Below are 22,243 nucleotides of genomic sequence, written 5' to 3' on the forward strand. Positions count from 1 at the left end.
GATTTTGATATGGCATATTTTTGATTAGTTGATTTTAATTTACATATGCAACGTAGCTTTTTCTATATTTTGTTTTGCTGCAATATTATATTTGGGCCCCATTATTTCTTCAACAATTAAACACTTAAAAAAACAAGCTAAATTTGAAAAGTGAAAAAGTGTTGATATTTTAAAGTATCTCTAATCTTGATGTAAATGTGGCTACAGATGGAAGATCTATGAAAACTGCTGTCTAAACTAGCTGTTGCCAGATGATAGAAAAATAACAAATTTAAGTTAAACTTCTGGTGATATTTAGCAAATCATTAAGCATGATTATTTGTGATGCTTATGCAAAACAGGAATAAACATATAAATAACTTTTGTCTAGTTTAATTACTTTATTGGGTAAGTTTTAGATAGTGAAAAGTTTTGCATGTCCACTCCATCAGATATAGTGTAGATGATTTCTATAGGGAACCTTCGATAGCTCAGCTGGTAGAGCGGAGGACTGTAGAGGAGTTTGGTACAGCAATCCTTAGGTCGCTGGTTCAATTCCGGCTCGAAGGAAACAATTTTTTTTTATTATCTTAGATGGCCATTTATGTAATTTTACACATTCTAAACCATGCAAACCATGCAAAACATAAACCCTTCTCCTAATTATGTTAAAATAAACACTTTAACACATGTGAGGTAGTTGTGGCCGAGTGGTTAAGGCGATGGACTAGAAATCCATTGGGGTCTCCCCGCGTAGGTTCAAATCCTGCCGACTACGTGCAGATTGATGTTTTCTTTTTCTTCAAATTTTACCAAATCTTGCAGCTAGTGATGCTAAGAGTGAGAACAGGCATTAGTGCATCAAAATATTTGGGATGCCAGTCTGTTCTCTTTTTTATCTTTCACACATTTTCTTCCATTCATTGAGCCTAAGCCCAGTCACTCTTAGCAGCCACACTGATTACCTTTTATTTATTTGGAAATGCATATTCAATGTCAACATTGAAAGAAATGTTTGTATATCTAGCAAAATATCAAAGACATTTGGCACACTAGAAGGTGCAAAATTAAGATCAATTGTTAGGAGATTAATCTGTTAATCTGTGAGTTCTAAGGTAGATACAAGACAAATTGTGTTTTGATATGGCATATTTTTGATTAGTTGATTTTAATTTACATAAAGAAATTAGCTTTCCATATTTTGGTTTGCTGCAAGATTATATTTGGGCTCCATTATTTCTTGAACAATTAAACAGTTAAAAAAACAAGCTAAATTTGAAAAGTGAAAAAGTGTTGATGTTTTAAAGCTATATCTAGCAAAATATCAAATACATTTGGTCATTAGAATGTGCAAAATTAAGCCCAATTGTTAGTAGATAAATCTGTTAATTTGTGAGTTCTAAGGTAGATACGATTTTGATATGGCATATTTTTGATTAGTTGATTTTAATTTACATATGCAACGTAGCTTTTTCTATATTTTGTTTTGCTGCAATATTATATTTGGGCCCCATTATTTCTTCAACAATTAAACACTTAAAAAAACAAGCTAAATTTGAAAAGTGAAAAAGTGTTGATATTTTAAAGTATCTCTAATCTTGATGTAAATGTGGCTACAGATGGAAGATCTATGAAAACTGCTTTCTAAACTAGCTGTTGCCAGATGATAGAAAAATAACAAATTTAAGTTAAACTTCTGGTGATATTTAGCAAATCATTAAGCATGATTATTTGTGATGCTTATGCAAAACAGGAATAAACATATAAATAACTTTTGTCTAGTTTAATTACTTTATTGGGTAAGTTTTAGATAGTGAAAAGTTTTACATGTCCACTCCATCAGATATAGTGTAGATGATTTCTATAGGGAACCTTCGATAGCTCAGCTGGTAGAGCGGAGGACTGTAGAGGAGTTTGGTACAGCAATCCTTAGGTCGCTGGTTCAATTCCGGCTCGAAGGAAACAATTTTTTTTTATTATCTTAGATGGCCATTTATGTAATTTTACACATTCTAAACCATGCAAACCATGCAAAACATAAACCCTTCTCCTAATTATGTTAAAATAAACACTTTAACACATGTGAGGTAGTTGTGGCCGAGTGGTTAAGGCGATGGACTAGAAATCCATTGGGGTCTCCCCGCGTAGGTTCAAATCCTGCCGACTACGTGCAGATTGATGTTTTCTTTTTCTTCAAATTTTACCAAATCTTGCAGCTAGTGATGCTAAGAGTGAGAACAGGCATTAGTGCATCAAAATATTTGGGATGCCAGTCTGTTCTCTTTTTTATCTTTCACACATTTTCTTCCATTCATTGAGCCTAAGCCCAGTCACTCTTAGCAGCCACACTGATTACCTTTTATTTATTTGGAAATGCATATTCAATGTCAACATTGAAAGAAATGTTTGTATATCTAGCAAAATATCAAAGACATTTGGCACACTAGAAGGTGCAAAATTAAGATCAATTGTTAGGAGATTAATCTGTTAATCTGTGAGTTCTAAGGTAGATACAAGACAAATTGTGTTTTGATATGGCATATTTTTGATTAGTTGATTTTAATTTACATAAAGAAATTAGCTTTCCATATTTTGGTTTGCTGCAAGATTATATTTGGGCTCCATTATTTCTTGAACAATTAAACAGTTAAAAAAACAAGCTAAATTTGAAAAGTGAAAAAGTGTTGATGTTTTAAAGCTATATCTAGCAAAATATCAAATACATTTGGTCATTAGAATGTGCAAAATTAAGCCCAATTGTTAGTAGATAAATCTGTTAATTTGTGAGTTCTAAGGTAGATACGATTTTGATATGGCATATTTTTGATTAGTTGATTTTAATTTACATATGCAACGTAGCTTTTTCTATATTTTGTTTTGCTGCAATATTATATTTGGGCCCCATTATTTCTTCAACAATTAAACACTTAAAAAAACAAGCTAAATTTGAAAAGTGAAAAAGTGTTGATATTTTAAAGTATCTCTAATCTTGATGTAAATGTGGCTACAGATGGAAGATCTATGAAAACTGCTGTCTAAACTAGCTGTTGCCAGATGATAGAAAAATAACAAATTTAAGTTAAACTTCTGGTGATATTTAGCAAATCATTAAGCATGATTATTTGTGATGCTTATGCAAAACAGGAATAAACATATAAATAACTTTTGTCTAGTTTAATTACTTTATTGGGTAAGTTTTAGATAGTGAAAAGTTTTGCATGTCCACTCCATCAGATATAGTGTAGATGATTTCTATAGGGAACCTTCGATAGCTCAGCTGGTAGAGCGGAGGACTGTAGAGGAGTTTGGTACAGCAATCCTTAGGTCGCTGGTTCAATTCCAGCTCGAAGGAAACAATTTTTTTTTATTATCTTAGATGGCCATTTATGTAATTTTACACATTCTAAACCATGCAAACCATGCAAAACATAAACCCTTCTCCTAATTATGTTAAAATAAACACTTTAACACATGTGAGGTAGTTGTGGCCGAGTGGTTAAGGCGATGGACTAGAAATCCATTGGGGTCTCCCCGCGTAGGTTCAAATCCTGCCGACTACGTGCAGATTGATGTTTTCTTTTTCTTCAAATTTTACCAAATCTTGCAGCTAGTGATGCTAAGAGTGAGAACAGGCATTAGTGCATCAAAATATTTGGGATGCCAGTCTGTTCTCTTTTTTATCTTTCACACATTTTCTTCCATTCATTGAGCCTAAGCCCAGTCACTCTTAGCAGCCACACTGATTACCTTTTATTTATTTGGAAATGCATATTCAATGTCAACATTGAAAGAAATGTTTGTATATCTAGCAAAATATCAAAGACATTTGGCACACTAGAAGGTGCAAAATTAAGATCAATTGTTAGGAGATTAATCTGTTAATCTGTGAGTTCTAAGGTAGATACAAGACAAATTGTGTTTTGATATGGCATATTTTTGATTAGTTGATTTTAATTTACATAAAGAAATTAGCTTTCCATATTTTGGTTTGCTGCAAGATTATATTTGGGCTCCATTATTTCTTGAACAATTAAACAGTTAAAAAAACAAGCTAAATTTGAAAAGTGAAAAAGTGTTGATGTTTTAAAGCTATATCTAGCAAAATATCAAATACATTTGGTCATTAGAATGTGCAAAATTAAGCCCAATTGTTAGTAGATAAATCTGTTAATTTGTGAGTTCTAAGGTAGATACGATTTTGATATGGCATATTTTTGATTAGTTGATTTTAATTTACATATGCAACGTAGCTTTTTCTATATTTTGTTTTGCTGCAATATTATATTTGGGCCCCATTATTTCTTCAACAATTAAACACTTAAAAAAACAAGCTAAATTTGAAAAGTGAAAAAGTGTTGATATTTTAAAGTATCTCTAATCTTGATGTAAATGTGGCTACAGATGGAAGATCTATGAAAACTGCTTTCTAAACTAGCTGTTGCCAGATGATAGAAAAATAACAAATTTAAGTTAAACTTCTGGTGATATTTAGCAAATCATTAAGCATGATTATTTGTGATGCTTATGCAAAACAGGAATAAACATATAAATAACTTTTGTCTAGTTTAATTACTTTATTGGGTAAGTTTTAGATAGTGAAAAGTTTTACATGTCCACTCCATCAGATATAGTGTAGATGATTTCTATAGGGAACCTTCGATAGCTCAGCTGGTAGAGCGGAGGACTGTAGAGGAGTTTGGTACAGCAATCCTTAGGTCGCTGGTTCAATTCCGGCTCGAAGGAAACAATTTTTTTTTATTATCTTAGATGGCCATTTATGTAATTTTACACATTCTAAACCATGCAAACCATGCAAAACATAAACCCTTCTCCTAATTATGTTAAAATAAACACTTTAACACATGTGAGGTAGTTGTGGCCGAGTGGTTAAGGCGATGGACTAGAAATCCATTGGGGTCTCCCCGCGTAGGTTCAAATCCTGCCGACTACGTGCAGATTGATGTTTTCTTTTTCTTCAAATTTTACCAAATCTTGCAGCTAGTGATGCTAAGAGTGAGAACAGGCATTAGTGCATCAAAATATTTGGGATGCCAGTCTGTTCTCTTTTTTATCTTTCACACATTTTCTTCCATTCATTGAGCCTAAGCCCAGTCACTCTTAGCAGCCACACTGATTACCTTTTATTTATTTGGAAATGCATATTCAATGTCAACATTGAAAGAAATGTTTGTATATCTAGCAAAATATCAAAGACATTTGGCACACTAGAAGGTGCAAAATTAAGATCAATTGTTAGGAGATTAATCTGTTAATCTGTGAGTTCTAAGGTAGATACAAGACAAATTGTGTTTTGATATGGCATATTTTTGATTAGTTGATTTTAATTTACATAAAGAAATTAGCTTTCCATATTTTGGTTTGCTGCAAGATTATATTTGGGCTCCATTATTTCTTGAACAATTAAACAGTTAAAAAAACAAGCTAAATTTGAAAAGTGAAAAAGTGTTGATGTTTTAAAGCTATATCTAGCAAAATATCAAATACATTTGGTCATTAGAATGTGCAAAATTAAGCCCAATTGTTAGTAGATAAATCTGTTAATTTGTGAGTTCTAAGGTAGATACGATTTTGATATGGCATATTTTTGATTAGTTGATTTTAATTTACATATGCAACGTAGCTTTTTCTATATTTTGTTTTGCTGCAATATTATATTTGGGCCCCATTATTTCTTCAACAATTAAACACTTAAAAAAACAAGCTAAATTTGAAAAGTGAAAAAGTGTTGATATTTTAAAGTATCTCTAATCTTGATGTAAATGTGGCTACAGATGGAAGATCTATGAAAACTGCTTTCTAAACTAGCTGTTGCCAGATGATAGAAAAATAACAAATTTAAGTTAAACTTCTGGTGATATTTAGCAAATCATTAAGCATGATTATTTGTGATGCTTATGCAAAACAGGAATAAACATATAAATAACTTTTGTCTAGTTTAATTACTTTATTGGGTAAGTTTTAGATAGTGAAAAGTTTTACATGTCCACTCCATCAGATATAGTGTAGATGATTTCTATAGGGAACCTTCGATAGCTCAGCTGGTAGAGCGGAGGACTGTAGAGGAGTTTGGTACAGCAATCCTTAGGTCGCTGGTTCAATTCCGGCTCGAAGGAAACAATTTTTTTTTATTATCTTAGATGGCCATTTATGTAATTTTACACATTCTAAACCATGCAAACCATGCAAAACATAAACCCTTCTCCTAATTATGTTAAAATAAACACTTTAACACATGTGAGGTAGTTGTGGCCGAGTGGTTAAGGCGATGGACTAGAAATCCATTGGGGTCTCCCCGCGTAGGTTCAAATCCTGCCGACTACGTGCAGATTGATGTTTTATTTTTCTTCAAATTTTACCAAATCTTGCAGCTAGTGATGCTAAGAGTGAGAACAGGCATTAGTGCATCAAAATATTTGGGATGCCAGTCTGTTCTCTTTTTTATCTTTCACACATTTTCTTCCATTCATTGAGCCTAAGCCCAGTCACTCTTAGCAGCCACACTGATTACCTTTTATTTATTTGGAAATGCATATTCAATGTCAACATTGAAAGAAATGTTTGTATATCTAGCAAAATATCAAAGACATTTGGCACACTAGAAGGTGCAAAATTAAGATCAATTGTTAGGAGATTAATCTGTTAATCTGTGAGTTCTAAGGTAGATACAAGACAAATTGTGTTTTGATATGGCATATTTTTGATTAGTTGATTTTAATTTACATAAAGAAATTAGCTTTCCATATTTTGGTTTGCTGCAAGATTATATTTGGGCTCCATTATTTCTTGAACAATTAAACAGTTAAAAAAACAAGCTAAATTTGAAAAGTGAAAAAGTGTTGATGTTTTAAAGCTATATCTAGCAAAATATCAAATACATTTGGTCATTAGAATGTGCAAAATTAAGCCCAATTGTTAGTAGATAAATCTGTTAATTTGTGAGTTCTAAGGTAGATACGATTTTGATATGGCATATTTTTGATTAGTTGATTTTAATTTACATATGCAACGTAGCTTTTTCTATATTTTGTTTTGCTGCAATATTATATTTGGGCCCCATTATTTCTTCAACAATTAAACACTTAAAAAAACAAGCTAAATTTGAAAAGTGAAAAAGTGTTGATATTTTAAAGTATCTCTAATCTTGATGTAAATGTGGCTACAGATGGAAGATCTATGAAAACTGCTGTCTAAACTAGCTGTTGCCAGATGATAGAAAAATAACAAATTTAAGTTAAACTTCTGGTGATATTTAGCAAATCATTAAGCATGATTATTTGTGATGCTTATGCAAAACAGGAATAAACATATAAATAACTTTTGTCTAGTTTAATTACTTTATTGGGTAAGTTTTAGATAGTGAAAAGTTTTGCATGTCCACTCCATCAGATATAGTGTAGATGATTTCTATAGGGAACCTTCGATAGCTCAGCTGGTAGAGCGGAGGACTGTAGAGGAGTTTGGTACAGCAATCCTTAGGTCGCTGGTTCAATTCCGGCTCGAAGGAAACAATTTTTTTTTATTATCTTAGATGGCCATTTATGTAATTTTACACATTCTAAACCATGCAAACCATGCAAAACATAAACCCTTCTCCTAATTATGTTAAAATAAACACTTTAACACATGTGAGGTAGTTGTGGCCGAGTGGTTAAGGCGATGGACTAGAAATCCATTGGGGTCTCCCCGCGTAGGTTCAAATCCTGCCGACTACGTGCAGATTGATGTTTTATTTTTCTTCAAATTTTACCAAATCTTGCAGCTAGTGATGCTAAGAGTGAGAACAGGCATTAGTGCATCAAAATATTTGGGATGCCAGTCTGTTCTCTTTTTTATCTTTCACACATTTTCTTCCATTCATTGAGCCTAAGCCCAGTCACTCTTAGCAGCCACACTGATTACCTTTTATTTATTTGGAAATGCATATTCAATGTCAACATTGAAAGAAATGTTTGTATATCTAGCAAAATATCAAAGACATTTGGCACACTAGAAGGTGCAAAATTAAGATCAATTGTTAGGAGATTAATCTGTTAATCTGTGAGTTCTAAGGTAGATACAAGACAAATTGTGTTTTGATATGGCATATTTTTGATTAGTTGATTTTAATTTACATAAAGAAATTAGCTTTCCATATTTTGGTTTGCTGCAAGATTATATTTGGGCTCCATTATTTCTTGAACAATTAAACAGTTAAAAAAACAAGCTAAATTTGAAAAGTGAAAAAGTGTTGATGTTTTAAAGCTATATCTAGCAAAATATCAAATACATTTGGTCATTAGAATGTGCAAAATTAAGCCCAATTGTTAGTAGATAAATCTGTTAATTTGTGAGTTCTAAGGTAGATACGATTTTGATATGGCATATTTTTGATTAGTTGATTTTAATTTACATATGCAACGTAGCTTTTTCTATATTTTGTTTTGCTGCAATATTATATTTGGGCCCCATTATTTCTTCAACAATTAAACACTTAAAAAAACAAGCTAAATTTGAAAAGTGAAAAAGTGTTGATATTTTAAAGTATCTCTAATCTTGATGTAAATGTGGCTACAGATGGAAGATCTATGAAAACTGCTGTCTAAACTAGCTGTTGCCAGATGATAGAAAAATAACAAATTTAAGTTAAACTTCTGGTGATATTTAGCAAATCATTAAGCATGATTATTTGTGATGCTTATGCAAAACAGGAATAAACATATAAATAACTTTTGTCTAGTTTAATTACTTTATTGGGTAAGTTTTAGATAGTGAAAAGTTTTGCATGTCCACTCCATCAGATATAGTGTAGATGATTTCTATAGGGAACCTTCGATAGCTCAGCTGGTAGAGCGGAGGACTGTAGAGGAGTTTGGTACAGCAATCCTTAGGTCGCTGGTTCAATTCCGGCTCGAAGGAAACAATTTTTTTTTATTATCTTAGATGGCCATTTATGTAATTTTACACATTCTAAACCATGCAAACCATGCAAAACATAAACCCTTCTCCTAATTATGTTAAAATAAACACTTTAACACATGTGAGGTAGTTGTGGCCGAGTGGTTAAGGCGATGGACTAGAAATCCATTGGGGTCTCCCCGCGTAGGTTCAAATCCTGCCGACTACGTGCAGATTGATGTTTTCTTTTTCTTCAAATTTTACCAAATCTTGCAGCTAGTGATGCTAAGAGTGAGAACAGGCATTAGTGCATCAAAATATTTGGGATGCCAGTCTGTTCTCTTTTTTATCTTTCACACATTTTCTTCCATTCATTGAGCCTAAGCCCAGTCACTCTTAGCAGCCACACTGATTACCTTTTATTTATTTGGAAATGCATATTCAATGTCAACATTGAAAGAAATGTTTGTATATCTAGCAAAATATCAAAGACATTTGGCACACTAGAAGGTGCAAAATTAAGATCAATTGTTAGGAGATTAATCTGTTAATCTGTGAGTTCTAAGGTAGATACAAGACAAATTGTGTTTTGATATGGCATATTTTTGATTAGTTGATTTTAATTTACATAAAGAAATTAGCTTTCCATATTTTGGTTTGCTGCAAGATTATATTTGGGCTCCATTATTTCTTGAACAATTAAACAGTTAAAAAAACAAGCTAAATTTGAAAAGTGAAAAAGTGTTGATGTTTTAAAGCTATATCTAGCAAAATATCAAATACATTTGGTCATTAGAATGTGCAAAATTAAGCCCAATTGTTAGTAGATAAATCTGTTAATTTGTGAGTTCTAAGGTAGATACGATTTTGATATGGCATATTTTTGATTAGTTGATTTTAATTTACATATGCAACGTAGCTTTTTCTATATTTTGTTTTGCTGCAATATTATATTTGGGCCCCATTATTTCTTCAACAATTAAACACTTAAAAAAACAAGCTAAATTTGAAAAGTGAAAAAGTGTTGATATTTTAAAGTATCTCTAATCTTGATGTAAATGTGGCTACAGATGGAAGATCTATGAAAACTGCTTTCTAAACTAGCTGTTGCCAGATGATAGAAAAATAACAAATTTAAGTTAAACTTCTGGTGATATTTAGCAAATCATTAAGCATGATTATTTGTGATGCTTATGCAAAACAGGAATAAACATATAAATAACTTTTGTCTAGTTTAATTACTTTATTGGGTAAGTTTTAGATAGTGAAAAGTTTTACATGTCCACTCCATCAGATATAGTGTAGATGATTTCTATAGGGAACCTTCGATAGCTCAGCTGGTAGAGCGGAGGACTGTAGAGGAGTTTGGTACAGCAATCCTTAGGTCGCTGGTTCAATTCCGGCTCGAAGGAAACTATTTTTTTTTATTATCTTAGATGGCCATTTATGTAATTTTACACATTCTAAACCATGCAAACCATGCAAAACATAAACCCTTCTCCTAATTATGTTAAAATAAACACTTTAACACATGTGAGGTAGTTGTGGCTGAGTGGTTAAGGCGATGGACTAGAAATCCATTGGGGTCTCCCCGCGTAGGTTCAAAACCTGCCGACTACGTGCAGATTGATGTTTTCTTTTTCTTCAAATCTTGCAGCTAGTGATGCTAAGAGTGAGAACAGGCATTAGTGCATCAAAATATTTGGGATGCCAGTCTGTTCTCTTTTTTATCTTTCACACATTTTCTTCCATTCATTGAGCCTAAGCCCAGTCACTCTTAGCAGCCACACTGATTACCTTTTATTTATTTGGAAATGCATATTCAATGTCAACATTGAAAGAAATGTTTGTATATCTAGCAAAATATCAAAGACATTTGGCACACTAGAAGGTGCAAAATTAAGATCAATTGTTAGGAGATTAATCTGTTAATCTGTGAGTTCTAAGGTAGATACAAGACAAATTGTGTTTTGATATGGCATATTTTTGATTAGTTGATTTTAATTTACATAAAGAAATTAGCTTTCCATATTTTGGTTTGCTGCAAGATTATATTTGGGCTCCATTATTTCTTGAACAATTAAACAGTTAAAAAAACAAGCTAAATTTGAAAAGTGAAAAAGTGTTGATGTTTTAAAGCTATATCTAGCAAAATATCAAATACATTTGGTCATTAGAATGTGCAAAATTAAGCCCAATTGTTAGTAGATAAATCTGTTAATTTGTGAGTTCTAAGGTAGATACGATTTTGATATGGCATATTTTTGATTAGTTGATTTTAATTTACATATGCAACGTAGCTTTTTCTATATTTTGTTTTGCTGCAATATTATATTTGGGCCCCATTATTTCTTCAACAATTAAACACTTAAAAAAACAAGCTAAATTTGAAAAGTGAAAAAGTGTTGATATTTTAAAGTATCTCTAATCTTGATGTAAATGTGGCTACAGATGGAAGATCTATGAAAACTGCTTTCTAAACTAGCTGTTGCCAGATGATAGAAAAATAACAAATTTAAGTTAAACTTCTGGTGATATTTAGCAAATCATTAAGCATGATTATTTGTGATGCTTATGCAAAACAGGAATAAACATATAAATAACTTTTGTCTAGTTTAATTACTTTATTGGGTAAGTTTTAGATAGTGAAAAGTTTTACATGTCCACTCCATCAGATATAGTGTAGATGATTTCTATAGGGAACCTTCGATAGCTCAGCTGGTAGAGCGGAGGACTGTAGAGGAGTTTGGTACAGCAATCCTTAGGTCGCTGGTTCAATTCCGGCTCGAAGGAAACAATTTTTTTTTATTATCTTAGATGGCCATTTATGTAATTTTACACATTCTAAACCATGCAAACCATGCAAAACATAAACCCTTCTCCTAATTATGTTAAAATAAACACTTTAACACATGTGAGGTAGTTGTGGCCGAGTGGTTAAGGCGATGGACTAGAAATCCATTGGGGTCTCCCCGCGTAGGTTCAAATCCTGCCGACTACGTGCAGATTGATGTTTTCTTTTTCTTCAAATTTTACCAAATCTTGCAGCTAGTGATGCTAAGAGTGAGAACAGGCATTAGTGCATCAAAATATTTGGGATGCCAGTCTGTTCTCTTTTTTATCTTTCACACATTTTCTTCCATTCATTGAGCCTAAGCCCAGTCACTCTTAGCAGCCACACTGATTACCTTTTATTTATTTGGAAATGCATATTCAATGTCAACATTGAAAGAAATGTTTGTATATCTAGCAAAATATCAAAGACATTTGGCACACTAGAAGGTGCAAAATTAAGATCAATTGTTAGGAGATTAATCTGTTAATCTGTGAGTTCTAAGGTAGATACAAGACAAATTGTGTTTTGATATGGCATATTTTTGATTAGTTGATTTTAATTTACATAAAGAAATTAGCTTTCCATATTTTGGTTTGCTGCAAGATTATATTTGGGCTCCATTATTTCTTGAACAATTAAACAGTTAAAAAAACAAGCTAAATTTGAAAAGTGAAAAAGTGTTGATGTTTTAAAGCTATATCTAGCAAAATATCAAATACATTTGGTCATTAGAATGTGCAAAATTAAGCCCAATTGTTAGTAGATAAATCTGTTAATTTGTGAGTTCTAAGGTAGATACGATTTTGATATGGCATATTTTTGATTAGTTGATTTTAATTTACATATGCAACGTAGCTTTTTCTATATTTTGTTTTGCTGCAATATTATATTTGGGCCCCATTATTTCTTCAACAATTAAACACTTAAAAAAACAAGCTAAATTTGAAAAGTGAAAAAGTGTTGATATTTTAAAGTATCTCTAATCTTGATGTAAATGTGGCTACAGATGGAAGATCTATGAAAACTGCTTTCTAAACTAGCTGTTGCCAGATGATAGAAAAATAACAAATTTAAGTTAAACTTCTGGTGATATTTAGCAAATCATTAAGCATGATTATTTGTGATGCTTATGCAAAACAGGAATAAACATATAAATAACTTTTGTCTAGTTTAATTACTTTATTGGGTAAGTTTTAGATAGTGAAAAGTTTTACATGTCCACTCCATCAGATATAGTGTAGATGATTTCTATAGGGAACCTTCGATAGCTCAGCTGGTAGAGCGGAGGACTGTAGAGGAGTTTGGTACAGCAATCCTTAGGTCGCTGGTTCAATTCCGGCTCGAAGGAAACAATTTTTTTTTATTATCTTAGATGGCCATTTATGTAATTTTACACATTCTAAACCATGCAAACCATGCAAAACATAAACCCTTCTCCTAATTATGTTAAAATAAACACTTTAACACATGTGAGGTAGTTGTGGCCGAGTGGTTAAGGCGATGGACTAGAAATCCATTGGGGTCTCCCCGCGTAGGTTCAAATCCTGCCGACTACGTGCAGATTGATGTTTTCTTTTTCTTCAAATTTTACCAAATCTTGCAGCTAGTGATGCTAAGAGTGAGAACAGGCATTAGTGCATCAAAATATTTGGGATGCCAGTCTGTTCTCTTTTTTATCTTTCACACATTTTCTTCCATTCATTGAGCCTAAGCCCAGTCACTCTTAGCAGCCACACTGATTACCTTTTATTTATTTGGAAATGCATATTCAATGTCAACATTGAAAGAAATGTTTGTATATCTAGCAAAATATCAAAGACATTTGGCACACTAGAAGGTGCAAAATTAAGATCAATTGTTAGGAGATTAATCTGTTAATCTGTGAGTTCTAAGGTAGATACAAGACAAATTGTGTTTTGATATGGCATATTTTTGATTAGTTGATTTTAATTTACATAAAGAAATTAGCTTTCCATATTTTGGTTTGCTGCAAGATTATATTTGGGCTCCATTATTTCTTGAACAATTAAACAGTTAAAAAAACAAGCTAAATTTGAAAAGTGAAAAAGTGTTGATGTTTTAAAGCTATATCTAGCAAAATATCAAATACATTTGGTCATTAGAATGTGCAAAATTAAGCCCAATTGTTAGTAGATAAATCTGTTAATTTGTGAGTTCTAAGGTAGATACGATTTTGATATGGCATATTTTTGATTAGTTGATTTTAATTTACATATGCAACGTAGCTTTTTCTATATTTTGTTTTGCTGCAATATTATATTTGGGCCCCATTATTTCTTCAACAATTAAACACTTAAAAAAACAAGCTAAATTTGAAAAGTGAAAAAGTGTTGATATTTTAAAGTATCTCTAATCTTGATGTAAATGTGGCTACAGATGGAAGATCTATGAAAACTGCTGTCTAAACTAGCTGTTGCCAGATGATAGAAAAATAACAAATTTAAGTTAAACTTCTGGTGATATTTAGCAAATCATTAAGCATGATTATTTGTGATGCTTATGCAAAACAGGAATAAACATATAAATAACTTTTGTCTAGTTTAATTACTTTATTGGGTAAGTTTTATATAGTGAAAAGTTTTGCATGTCCACTCCATCAGATATAGTGTAGATGATTTCTATAGGGAACCTTCGATAGCTCAGCTGGTAGAGCGGAGGACTGTAGAGGAGTTTGGTACAGCAATCCTTAGGTCGCTGGTTCAATTCCGGCTCGAAGGAAACAATTTTTTTTTATTATCTTAGATGGCCATTTATGTAATTTTACACATTCTAAACCATGCAAACCATGCAAAACATAAACCCTTCTCCTAATTATGTTAAAATAAACACTTTAACACATGTGAGGTAGTTGTGGCCGAGTGGTTAAGGCGATGGACTAGAAATCCATTGGGGTCTCCCCGCGTAGGTTCAAAACCTGCCGACTACGTGCAGATTGATGTTTTCTTTTTCTTCAAATTTTACCAAATCTTGCAGCTAGTGATGCTAAGAGTGAGAACAGGCATTAGTGCATCAAAATATTTGGGATGCCAGTCTGTTCTCTTTTTTATCTTTCACACATTTTCTTCCATTCATTGAGCCTAAGCCCAGTCACTCTTAGCAGCCACACTGATTACCTTTTATTTATTTGGAAATGCATATTCAATGTCAACATTGAAAGAAATGTTTGTATATCTAGCAAAATATCAAAGACATTTGGCACACTAGAAGGTGCAAAATTAAGATCAATTGTTAGGAGATTAATCTGTTAATCTGTGAGTTCTAAGGTAGATACAAGACAAATTGTGTTTTGATATGGCATATTTTTGATTAGTTGATTTTAATTTACATAAAGAAATTAGCTTTCCATATTTTGGTTTGCTGCAAGATTATATTTGGGCTCCATTATTTCTTGAACAATTAAACAGTTAAAAAAACAAGCTAAATTTGAAAAGTGAAAAAGTGTTGATGTTTTAAAGCTATATCTAGCAAAATATCAAATACATTTGGTCATTAGAATGTGCAAAATTAAGCCCAATTGTTAGTAGATAAATCTGTTAATTTGTGAGTTCTAAGGTAGATACGATTTTGATATGGCATATTTTTGATTAGTTGATTTTAATTTACATATGCAACGTAGCTTTTTCTATATTTTGTTTTGCTGCAATATTATATTTGGGCCCCATTATTTCTTCAACAATTAAACACTTAAAAAAACAAGCTAAATTTGAAAAGTGAAAAAGTGTTGATATTTTAAAGTATCTCTAATCTTGATGTAAATGTGGCTACAGATGGAAGATCTATGAAAACTGCTGTCTAAACTAGCTGTTGCCAGATGATAGAAAAATAACAAATTTAAGTTAAACTTCTGGTGATATTTAGCAAATCATTAAGCATGATTATTTGTGATGCTTATGCAAAACAGGAATAAACATATAAATAACTTTTGTCTAGTTTAATTACTTTATTGGGTAAGTTTTAGATAGTGAAAAGTTTTGCATGTCCACTCCATCAGATATAGTGTAGATGATTTCTATAGGGAACCTTCGATAGCTCAGCTGGTAGAGCGGAGGACTGTAGAGGAGTTTGGTACAGCAATCCTTAGGTCGCTGGTTCAATTCCAGCTCGAAGGAAACAATTTTTTTTTATTATCTTAGATGGCCATTTATGTAATTTTACACATTCTAAACCATGCAAACCATGCAAAACATAAACCCTTCTCCTAATTATGTTAAAATAAACACTTTAACACATGTGAGGTAGTTGTGGCCGAGTGGTTAAGGCGATGGACTAGAAATCCATTGGGGTCTCCCCGCGTAGGTTCAAAACCTGCCGACTACGTGCAGATTGATGTTTTCTTTTTCTTCAAATCTTGCAGCTAGTGATGCTAAGAGTGAGAACAGGCATTAGTGCATCAAAATATTTGGGATGCCAGTCTGTTCTCTTTTTTATCTTTCACACATTTTCTTCCATTCATTGAGCCTAAGCCCAGTCACTCTTAGCAGCCACACTGATTACCTTTTATTTATTTGGAAATGCATATTCAATGTCAACATTGAAAGAAATGTTTGTATATCTAGCAAAATATCAAAGACATTTGGCACACTAGAAGGTGCAAAATTAAGATCAATTGTTAGGAGATTAATCTGTTAATCTGTGAGTTCTAAGGTAGATACAAGACAAATTGTGTTTTGATATGGCATATTTTTGATTAGTTGATTTTAATTTACATAAAGAAATTAGCTTTCCATATTTTGGTTTGCTGCAAGATTATATTTGGGCTCCATTATTTCTTGAACAATTAAACAGTTAAAAAAACAAGCTAAATTTGAAAAGTGAAAAAGTGTTGATGTTTTAAAGCTATATCTAGCAAAATATCAAATACATTTGGTCATTAGAATGTGCAAAATTAAGCCCAATTGTTAGTAGATAAATCTGTTAATTTGTGAGTTCTAAGGTAGATACGATTTTGATATGGCATATTTTTGATTAGTTGATTTTAATTTACATATGCAACGTAGCTTTTTCTATATTTTGTTTTGCTGCAATATTATATTTGGGCCCCATTATTTCTTCAACAATTAAACACTTAAAAAAACAAGCTAAATTTGAAAAGTGAAAAAGTGTTGATATTTTAAAGTATCTCTAATCTTGATGTAAATGTGGCTACAGATGGAAGATCTATGAAAACTGCTTTCTAAACTAGCTGTTGCCAGATGATAGAAAAATAACAAATTTAAGTTAAACTTCTGGTGATATTTAGCAAATCATTAAGCATGATTATTTGTGATGCTTATGCAAAACAGGAATAAACATATAAATAACTTTTGTCTAGTTTAATTACTTTATTGGGTAAGTTTTAGATAGTGAAAAGTTTTACATGTCCACTCCATCAGATATAGTGTAGATGATTTCTATAGGGAACCTTCGATAGCTCAGCTGGTAGAGCGGAGGACTGTAGAGGAGTTTGGTACAGCAATCCTTAGGTCGCTGGTTCAATTCCGGCTCGAAGGAAACAATTTTTTTTTATTATCTTAGATGGCCATTTATGTAATTTTACACATTCTAAACCATGCAAACCATGCAAAACATAAACCCTTCTCCTAATTATGTTAAAATAAACACTTTAACACATGTGAGGTAGTTGTGGCCGAGTGGTTAAGGCGATGGACTAGAAATCCATTGGGGTCTCCCCGCGTAGGTTCAAATCCTGCCGACTACGTGCAGATTGATGTTTTCTTTTTCTTCAAATTTTACCAAATCTTGCAGCTAGTGATGCTAAGAGTGAGAACAGGCATTAGTGCATCAAAATATTTGGGATGCCAGTCTGTTCTCTTTTTTATCTTTCACACATTTTCTTCCATTCATTGAGCCTAAGCCCAGTCACTCTTAGCAGCCACACTGATTACCTTTTATTTATTTGGAAATGCATATTCAATGTCAACATTGAAAGAAATGTTTGTATATCTAGCAAAATATCAAAGACATTTGGCACACTAGAAGGTGCAAAATTAAGATCAATTGTTAGGAGATTAATCTGTTAATCTGTGAGTTCTAAGGTAGATACAAGACAAATTGTGTTTTGATATGGCATATTTTTGATTAGTTGATTTTAATTTACATAAAGAAATTAGCTTTCCATATTTTGGTTTGCTGCAAGATTATATTTGGGCTCCATTATTTCTTGAACAATTAAACAGTTAAAAAAACAAGCTAAATTTGAAAAGTGAAAAAGTGTTGATGTTTTAAAGCTATATCTAGCAAAATATCAAATACATTTGGTCATTAGAATGTGCAAAATTAAGCCCAATTGTTAGTAGATAAATCTGTTAATTTGTGAGTTCTAAGGTAGATACGATTTTGATATGGCATATTTTTGATTAGTTGATTTTAATTTACATATGCAACGTAGCTTTTTCTATATTTTGTTTTGCTGCAATATTATATTTGGGCCCCATTATTTCTTCAACAATTAAACACTTAAAAAAACAAGCTAAATTTGAAAAGTGAAAAAGTGTTGATATTTTAAAGTATCTCTAATCTTGATGTAAATGTGGCTACAGATGGAAGATCTATGAAAACTGCTGTCTAAACTAGCTGTTGCCAGATGATAGAAAAATAACAAATTTAAGTTAAACTTCTGGTGATATTTAGCAAATCATTAAGCATGATTATTTGTGATGCTTATGCAAAACAGGAATAAACATATAAATAACTTTTGTCTAGTTTAATTACTTTATTGGGTAAGTTTTAGATAGTGAAAAGTTTTGCATGTCCACTCCATCAGATATAGTGTAGATGATTTCTATAGGGAACCTTCGATAGCTCAGCTGGTAGAGCGGAGGACTGTAGAGGAGTTTGGTACAGCAATCCTTAGGTCGCTGGTTCAATTCCGGCTCGAAGGAAACAATTTTTTTTTATTATCTTAGATGGCCATTTATGTAATTTTACACATTCTAAACCATGCAAACCATGCAAAACATAAACCCTTCTCCTAATTATGTTAAAATAAACACTTTAACACATGTGAGGTAGTTGTGGCCGAGTGGTTAAGGCGATGGACTAGAAATCCATTGGGGTCTCCCCGCGTAGGTTCAAAACCTGCCGACTACGTGCAGATTGATGTTTTCTTTTTCTTCAAATCTTGCAGCTAGTGATGCTAAGAGTGAGAACAGGCATTAGTGCATCAAAATATTTGGGATGCCAGTCTGTTCTCTTTTTTATCTTTCACACATTTTCTTCCATTCATTGAGCCTAAGCCCAGTCACTCTTAGCAGCCACACTGATTACCTTTTATTTATTTGGAAATGCATATTCAATGTCAACATTGAAAGAAATGTTTGTATATCTAGCAAAATATCAAAGACATTTGGCACACTAGAAGGTGCAAAATTAAGATCAATTGTTAGGAGATTAATCTGTTAATCTGTGAGTTCTAAGGTAGATACAAGACAAATTGTGTTTTGATATGGCATATTTTTGATTAGTTGATTTTAATTTACATAAAGAAATTAGCTTTCCATATTTTGGTTTGCTGCAAGATTATATTTGGGCTCCATTATTTCTTGAACAATTAAACAGTTAAAAAAACAAGCTAAATTTGAAAAGTGAAAAAGTGTTGATGTTTTAAAGCTATATCTAGCAAAATATCAAATACATTTGGTCATTAGAATGTGCAAAATTAAGCCCAATTGTTAGTAGATAAATCTGTTAATTTGTGAGTTCTAAGGTAGATACGATTTTGATATGGCATATTTTTGATTAGTTGATTTTAATTTACATATGCAACGTAGCTTTTTCTATATTTTGTTTTGCTGCAATATTATATTTGGGCCCCATTATTTCTTCAACAATTAAACACTTAAAAAAACAAGCTAAATTTGAAAAGTGAAAAAGTGTTGATATTTTAAAGTATCTCTAATCTTGATGTAAATGTGGCTACAGATGGAAGATCTATGAAAACTGCTGTCTAAACTAGCTGTTGCCAGATGATAGAAAAATAACAAATTTAAGTTAAACTTCTGGTGATATTTAGCAAATCATTAAGCATGATTATTTGTGATGCTTATGCAAAACAGGAATAAACATATAAATAACTTTTGTCTAGTTTAATTACTTTATTGGGTAAGTTTTAGATAGTGAAAAGTTTTGCATGTCCACTCCATCAGATATAGTGTAGATGATTTCTATAGGGAACCTTCGATAGCTCAGCTGGTAGAGCGGAGGACTGTAGAGGAGTTTGGTACAGCAATCCTTAGGTCGCTGGTTCAATTCCGGCTCGAAGGAAACAATTTTTTTTTATTATCTTAGATGGCCATTTATGTAATTTTACACATTCTAAACCATGCAAACCATGCAAAACATAAACCCTTCTCCTAATTATGTTAAAATAAACACTTTAACACATGTGAGGTAGTTGTGGCTGAGTGGTTAAGGCGATGGACTAGAAATCCATTGGGGTCTCCCCGCGTAGGTTCAAAACCTGCCGACTACGTGCAGATTGATGTTTTCTTTTTCTTCAAATCTTGCAGCTAGTGATGCTAAGAGTGAGAACAGGCATTAGTGCATCAAAATATTTGGGATGCCAGTCTGTTCTCTTTTTTATCTTTCACACATTTTCTTCCATTCATTGAGCCTAAGCCCAGTCACTCTTAGCAGCCACACTGATTACCTTTTATTTATTTGGAAATGCATATTCAATGTCAACATTGAAAGAAATGTTTGTATATCTAGCAAAATATCAAAGACATTTGGCACACTAGAAGGTGCAAAATTAAGATCAATTGTTAGGAGATTAATCTGTTAATCTGTGAGTTCTAAGGTAGATACAAGACAAATTGTGTTTTGATATGGCATATTTTTGATTAGTTGATTTTAATTTACATAAAGAAATTAGCTTTCCATATTTTGGTTTGCTGCAAGATTATATTTGGGCTCCATTATTTCTTGAACAATTAAACAGTTAAAAAAACAAGCTAAATTTGAAAAGTGAAAAAGTGTTGATGTTTTAAAGCTATATCTAGCAAAATATCAAATACATTTGGTCATTAGAATGTGCAAAATTAAGCCCAATTGTTAGTAGATAAATCTGTTAATTTGTGAGTTCTAAGGTAGATACGATTTTGATATGGCATATTTTTGATTAGTTGATTTTAATTTACATATGCAACGTAGCTTTTTCTATATTTTGTTTTGCTGCAATATTATATTTGGGCCCCATTATTTCTTCAACAATTAAACACTTAAAAAAACAAGCTAAATTTGAAAAGTGAAAAAGTGTTGATATTTTAAAGTATCTCTAATCTTGATGTAAATGTGGCTACAGATGGAAGATCTATGAAAACTGCTTTCTAAACTAGCTGTTGCCAGATGATAGAAAAATAACAAATTTAAGTTAAACTTCTGGTGATATTTAGCAAATCATTAAGCATGATTATTTGTGATGCTTATGCAAAACAGGAATAAACATATAAATAACTTTTGTCTAGTTTAATTACTTTATTGGGTAAGTTTTAGATAGTGAAAAGTTTTACATGTCCACTCCATCAGATATAGTGTAGATGATTTCTATAGGGAACCTTCGATAGCTCAGCTGGTAGAGCGGAGGACTGTAGAGGAGTTTGGTACAGCAATCCTTAGGTCGCTGGTTCAATTCCGGCTCGAAGGAAACAATTTTTTTTTATTATCTTAGATGGCCATTTATGTAATTTTACACATTCTAAACCATGCAAACCATGCAAAACATAAACCCTTCTCCTAATTATGTTAAAATAAACACTTTAACACATGTGAGGTAGTTGTGGCCGAGTGGTTAAGGCGATGGACTAGAAATCCATTGGGGTCTCCCCGCGTAGGTTCAAATCCTGCCGACTACGTGCAGATTGATGTTTTATTTTTCTTCAAATTTTACCAAATCTTGCAGCTAGTGATGCTAAGAGTGAGAACAGGCATTAGTGCATCAAAATATTTGGGATGCCAGTCTGTTCTCTTTTTTATCTTTCACACATTTTCTTCCATTCATTGAGCCTAAGCCCAGTCACTCTTAGCAGCCACACTGATTACCTTTTATTTATTTGGAAATGCATATTCAATGTCAACATTGAAAGAAATGTTTGTATATCTAGCAAAATATCAAAGACATTTGGCACACTAGAAGGTGCAAAATTAAGATCAATTGTTAGGAGATTAATCTGTTAATCTGTGAGTTCTAAGGTAGATACAAGACAAATTGTGTTTTGATATGGCATATTTTTGATTAGTTGATTTTAATTTACATAAAGAAATTAGCTTTCCATATTTTGGTTTGCTGCAAGATTATATTTGGGCTCCATTATTTCTTGAACAATTAAACAGTTAAAAAAACAAGCTAAATTTGAAAAGTGAAAAAGTGTTGATGTTTTAAAGCTATATCTAGCAAAATATCAAATACATTTGGTCATTAGAATGTGCAAAATTAAGCCCAATTGTTAGTAGATAAATCTGTTAATTTGTGAGTTCTAAGGTAGATACGATTTTGATATGGCATATTTTTGATTA

General features: G+C 32.1%; 32 non-coding genes across 32 annotated transcripts; all 32 read left to right on the forward strand.

The window, feature by feature from the left end:
- The first annotated feature begins 459 nt into the window (after positions 1-459).
- On the forward strand, positions 460-549 carry TRNAY-GUA (transfer RNA tyrosine (anticodon GUA)). The gene is given in 2 exon segments: positions 460-496; positions 514-549. It is a non-coding gene; the product is annotated as a tRNA-Tyr (tRNA).
- A 126-nt stretch (positions 550-675) lies between these two features.
- Positions 676-757, forward strand: TRNAS-AGA (transfer RNA serine (anticodon AGA)). The gene has a single exon. It is a non-coding gene; the product is annotated as a tRNA-Ser (tRNA).
- A 1,093-nt stretch (positions 758-1,850) lies between these two features.
- TRNAY-GUA (transfer RNA tyrosine (anticodon GUA)) lies at positions 1,851-1,940 on the forward strand. The gene is given in 2 exon segments: positions 1,851-1,887; positions 1,905-1,940. It is a non-coding gene; the product is annotated as a tRNA-Tyr (tRNA).
- Positions 1,941-2,066: 126 nt separating this feature from the next.
- On the forward strand, positions 2,067-2,148 carry TRNAS-AGA (transfer RNA serine (anticodon AGA)). Its single transcript has one exon. It is a non-coding gene; the product is annotated as a tRNA-Ser (tRNA).
- A 1,093-nt stretch (positions 2,149-3,241) lies between these two features.
- On the forward strand, positions 3,242-3,331 carry TRNAY-GUA (transfer RNA tyrosine (anticodon GUA)). The gene is given in 2 exon segments: positions 3,242-3,278; positions 3,296-3,331. It is a non-coding gene; the product is annotated as a tRNA-Tyr (tRNA).
- Positions 3,332-3,457: 126 nt separating this feature from the next.
- Positions 3,458-3,539, forward strand: TRNAS-AGA (transfer RNA serine (anticodon AGA)). The gene has a single exon. It is a non-coding gene; the product is annotated as a tRNA-Ser (tRNA).
- Positions 3,540-4,632: 1,093 nt separating this feature from the next.
- Positions 4,633-4,722, forward strand: TRNAY-GUA (transfer RNA tyrosine (anticodon GUA)). Its single transcript is given in 2 exon segments — positions 4,633-4,669; positions 4,687-4,722. It is a non-coding gene; the product is annotated as a tRNA-Tyr (tRNA).
- A 126-nt stretch (positions 4,723-4,848) lies between these two features.
- Positions 4,849-4,930, forward strand: TRNAS-AGA (transfer RNA serine (anticodon AGA)). The gene has a single exon. It is a non-coding gene; the product is annotated as a tRNA-Ser (tRNA).
- A 1,093-nt stretch (positions 4,931-6,023) lies between these two features.
- TRNAY-GUA (transfer RNA tyrosine (anticodon GUA)) lies at positions 6,024-6,113 on the forward strand. The gene is given in 2 exon segments: positions 6,024-6,060; positions 6,078-6,113. It is a non-coding gene; the product is annotated as a tRNA-Tyr (tRNA).
- Positions 6,114-6,239: 126 nt separating this feature from the next.
- Positions 6,240-6,321, forward strand: TRNAS-AGA (transfer RNA serine (anticodon AGA)). Its single transcript has one exon. It is a non-coding gene; the product is annotated as a tRNA-Ser (tRNA).
- A 1,093-nt stretch (positions 6,322-7,414) lies between these two features.
- TRNAY-GUA (transfer RNA tyrosine (anticodon GUA)) lies at positions 7,415-7,504 on the forward strand. Its single transcript is given in 2 exon segments — positions 7,415-7,451; positions 7,469-7,504. It is a non-coding gene; the product is annotated as a tRNA-Tyr (tRNA).
- A 126-nt stretch (positions 7,505-7,630) lies between these two features.
- Positions 7,631-7,712, forward strand: TRNAS-AGA (transfer RNA serine (anticodon AGA)). The gene has a single exon. It is a non-coding gene; the product is annotated as a tRNA-Ser (tRNA).
- A 1,093-nt stretch (positions 7,713-8,805) lies between these two features.
- On the forward strand, positions 8,806-8,895 carry TRNAY-GUA (transfer RNA tyrosine (anticodon GUA)). The gene is given in 2 exon segments: positions 8,806-8,842; positions 8,860-8,895. It is a non-coding gene; the product is annotated as a tRNA-Tyr (tRNA).
- Positions 8,896-9,021: 126 nt separating this feature from the next.
- TRNAS-AGA (transfer RNA serine (anticodon AGA)) lies at positions 9,022-9,103 on the forward strand. Its single transcript has one exon. It is a non-coding gene; the product is annotated as a tRNA-Ser (tRNA).
- A 1,093-nt stretch (positions 9,104-10,196) lies between these two features.
- Positions 10,197-10,286, forward strand: TRNAY-GUA (transfer RNA tyrosine (anticodon GUA)). The gene is given in 2 exon segments: positions 10,197-10,233; positions 10,251-10,286. It is a non-coding gene; the product is annotated as a tRNA-Tyr (tRNA).
- Positions 10,287-10,412: 126 nt separating this feature from the next.
- On the forward strand, positions 10,413-10,494 carry TRNAS-AGA (transfer RNA serine (anticodon AGA)). Its single transcript has one exon. It is a non-coding gene; the product is annotated as a tRNA-Ser (tRNA).
- Positions 10,495-11,577: 1,083 nt separating this feature from the next.
- Positions 11,578-11,667, forward strand: TRNAY-GUA (transfer RNA tyrosine (anticodon GUA)). The gene is given in 2 exon segments: positions 11,578-11,614; positions 11,632-11,667. It is a non-coding gene; the product is annotated as a tRNA-Tyr (tRNA).
- A 126-nt stretch (positions 11,668-11,793) lies between these two features.
- Positions 11,794-11,875, forward strand: TRNAS-AGA (transfer RNA serine (anticodon AGA)). The gene has a single exon. It is a non-coding gene; the product is annotated as a tRNA-Ser (tRNA).
- Positions 11,876-12,968: 1,093 nt separating this feature from the next.
- On the forward strand, positions 12,969-13,058 carry TRNAY-GUA (transfer RNA tyrosine (anticodon GUA)). The gene is given in 2 exon segments: positions 12,969-13,005; positions 13,023-13,058. It is a non-coding gene; the product is annotated as a tRNA-Tyr (tRNA).
- A 126-nt stretch (positions 13,059-13,184) lies between these two features.
- TRNAS-AGA (transfer RNA serine (anticodon AGA)) lies at positions 13,185-13,266 on the forward strand. The gene has a single exon. It is a non-coding gene; the product is annotated as a tRNA-Ser (tRNA).
- Positions 13,267-14,359: 1,093 nt separating this feature from the next.
- TRNAY-GUA (transfer RNA tyrosine (anticodon GUA)) lies at positions 14,360-14,449 on the forward strand. Its single transcript is given in 2 exon segments — positions 14,360-14,396; positions 14,414-14,449. It is a non-coding gene; the product is annotated as a tRNA-Tyr (tRNA).
- A 126-nt stretch (positions 14,450-14,575) lies between these two features.
- On the forward strand, positions 14,576-14,657 carry TRNAS-AGA (transfer RNA serine (anticodon AGA)). The gene has a single exon. It is a non-coding gene; the product is annotated as a tRNA-Ser (tRNA).
- A 1,093-nt stretch (positions 14,658-15,750) lies between these two features.
- On the forward strand, positions 15,751-15,840 carry TRNAY-GUA (transfer RNA tyrosine (anticodon GUA)). The gene is given in 2 exon segments: positions 15,751-15,787; positions 15,805-15,840. It is a non-coding gene; the product is annotated as a tRNA-Tyr (tRNA).
- Positions 15,841-15,966: 126 nt separating this feature from the next.
- On the forward strand, positions 15,967-16,048 carry TRNAS-AGA (transfer RNA serine (anticodon AGA)). The gene has a single exon. It is a non-coding gene; the product is annotated as a tRNA-Ser (tRNA).
- A 1,083-nt stretch (positions 16,049-17,131) lies between these two features.
- TRNAY-GUA (transfer RNA tyrosine (anticodon GUA)) lies at positions 17,132-17,221 on the forward strand. The gene is given in 2 exon segments: positions 17,132-17,168; positions 17,186-17,221. It is a non-coding gene; the product is annotated as a tRNA-Tyr (tRNA).
- A 126-nt stretch (positions 17,222-17,347) lies between these two features.
- On the forward strand, positions 17,348-17,429 carry TRNAS-AGA (transfer RNA serine (anticodon AGA)). The gene has a single exon. It is a non-coding gene; the product is annotated as a tRNA-Ser (tRNA).
- A 1,093-nt stretch (positions 17,430-18,522) lies between these two features.
- Positions 18,523-18,612, forward strand: TRNAY-GUA (transfer RNA tyrosine (anticodon GUA)). Its single transcript is given in 2 exon segments — positions 18,523-18,559; positions 18,577-18,612. It is a non-coding gene; the product is annotated as a tRNA-Tyr (tRNA).
- Positions 18,613-18,738: 126 nt separating this feature from the next.
- On the forward strand, positions 18,739-18,820 carry TRNAS-AGA (transfer RNA serine (anticodon AGA)). The gene has a single exon. It is a non-coding gene; the product is annotated as a tRNA-Ser (tRNA).
- A 1,083-nt stretch (positions 18,821-19,903) lies between these two features.
- TRNAY-GUA (transfer RNA tyrosine (anticodon GUA)) lies at positions 19,904-19,993 on the forward strand. The gene is given in 2 exon segments: positions 19,904-19,940; positions 19,958-19,993. It is a non-coding gene; the product is annotated as a tRNA-Tyr (tRNA).
- A 126-nt stretch (positions 19,994-20,119) lies between these two features.
- TRNAS-AGA (transfer RNA serine (anticodon AGA)) lies at positions 20,120-20,201 on the forward strand. Its single transcript has one exon. It is a non-coding gene; the product is annotated as a tRNA-Ser (tRNA).
- A 1,083-nt stretch (positions 20,202-21,284) lies between these two features.
- Positions 21,285-21,374, forward strand: TRNAY-GUA (transfer RNA tyrosine (anticodon GUA)). The gene is given in 2 exon segments: positions 21,285-21,321; positions 21,339-21,374. It is a non-coding gene; the product is annotated as a tRNA-Tyr (tRNA).
- A 126-nt stretch (positions 21,375-21,500) lies between these two features.
- TRNAS-AGA (transfer RNA serine (anticodon AGA)) lies at positions 21,501-21,582 on the forward strand. Its single transcript has one exon. It is a non-coding gene; the product is annotated as a tRNA-Ser (tRNA).
- Positions 21,583-22,243: the final 661 nt, after the last annotated feature.

The sequence above is a fragment of the Taudactylus pleione genome, unplaced genomic scaffold (assembly GCF_031769625.1).
Source record: "Taudactylus pleione unplaced genomic scaffold, aTauple2 ptg000050l, whole genome shotgun sequence".
Taxonomy (NCBI): domain Eukaryota; kingdom Metazoa; phylum Chordata; class Amphibia; order Anura; family Myobatrachidae; genus Taudactylus; species Taudactylus pleione.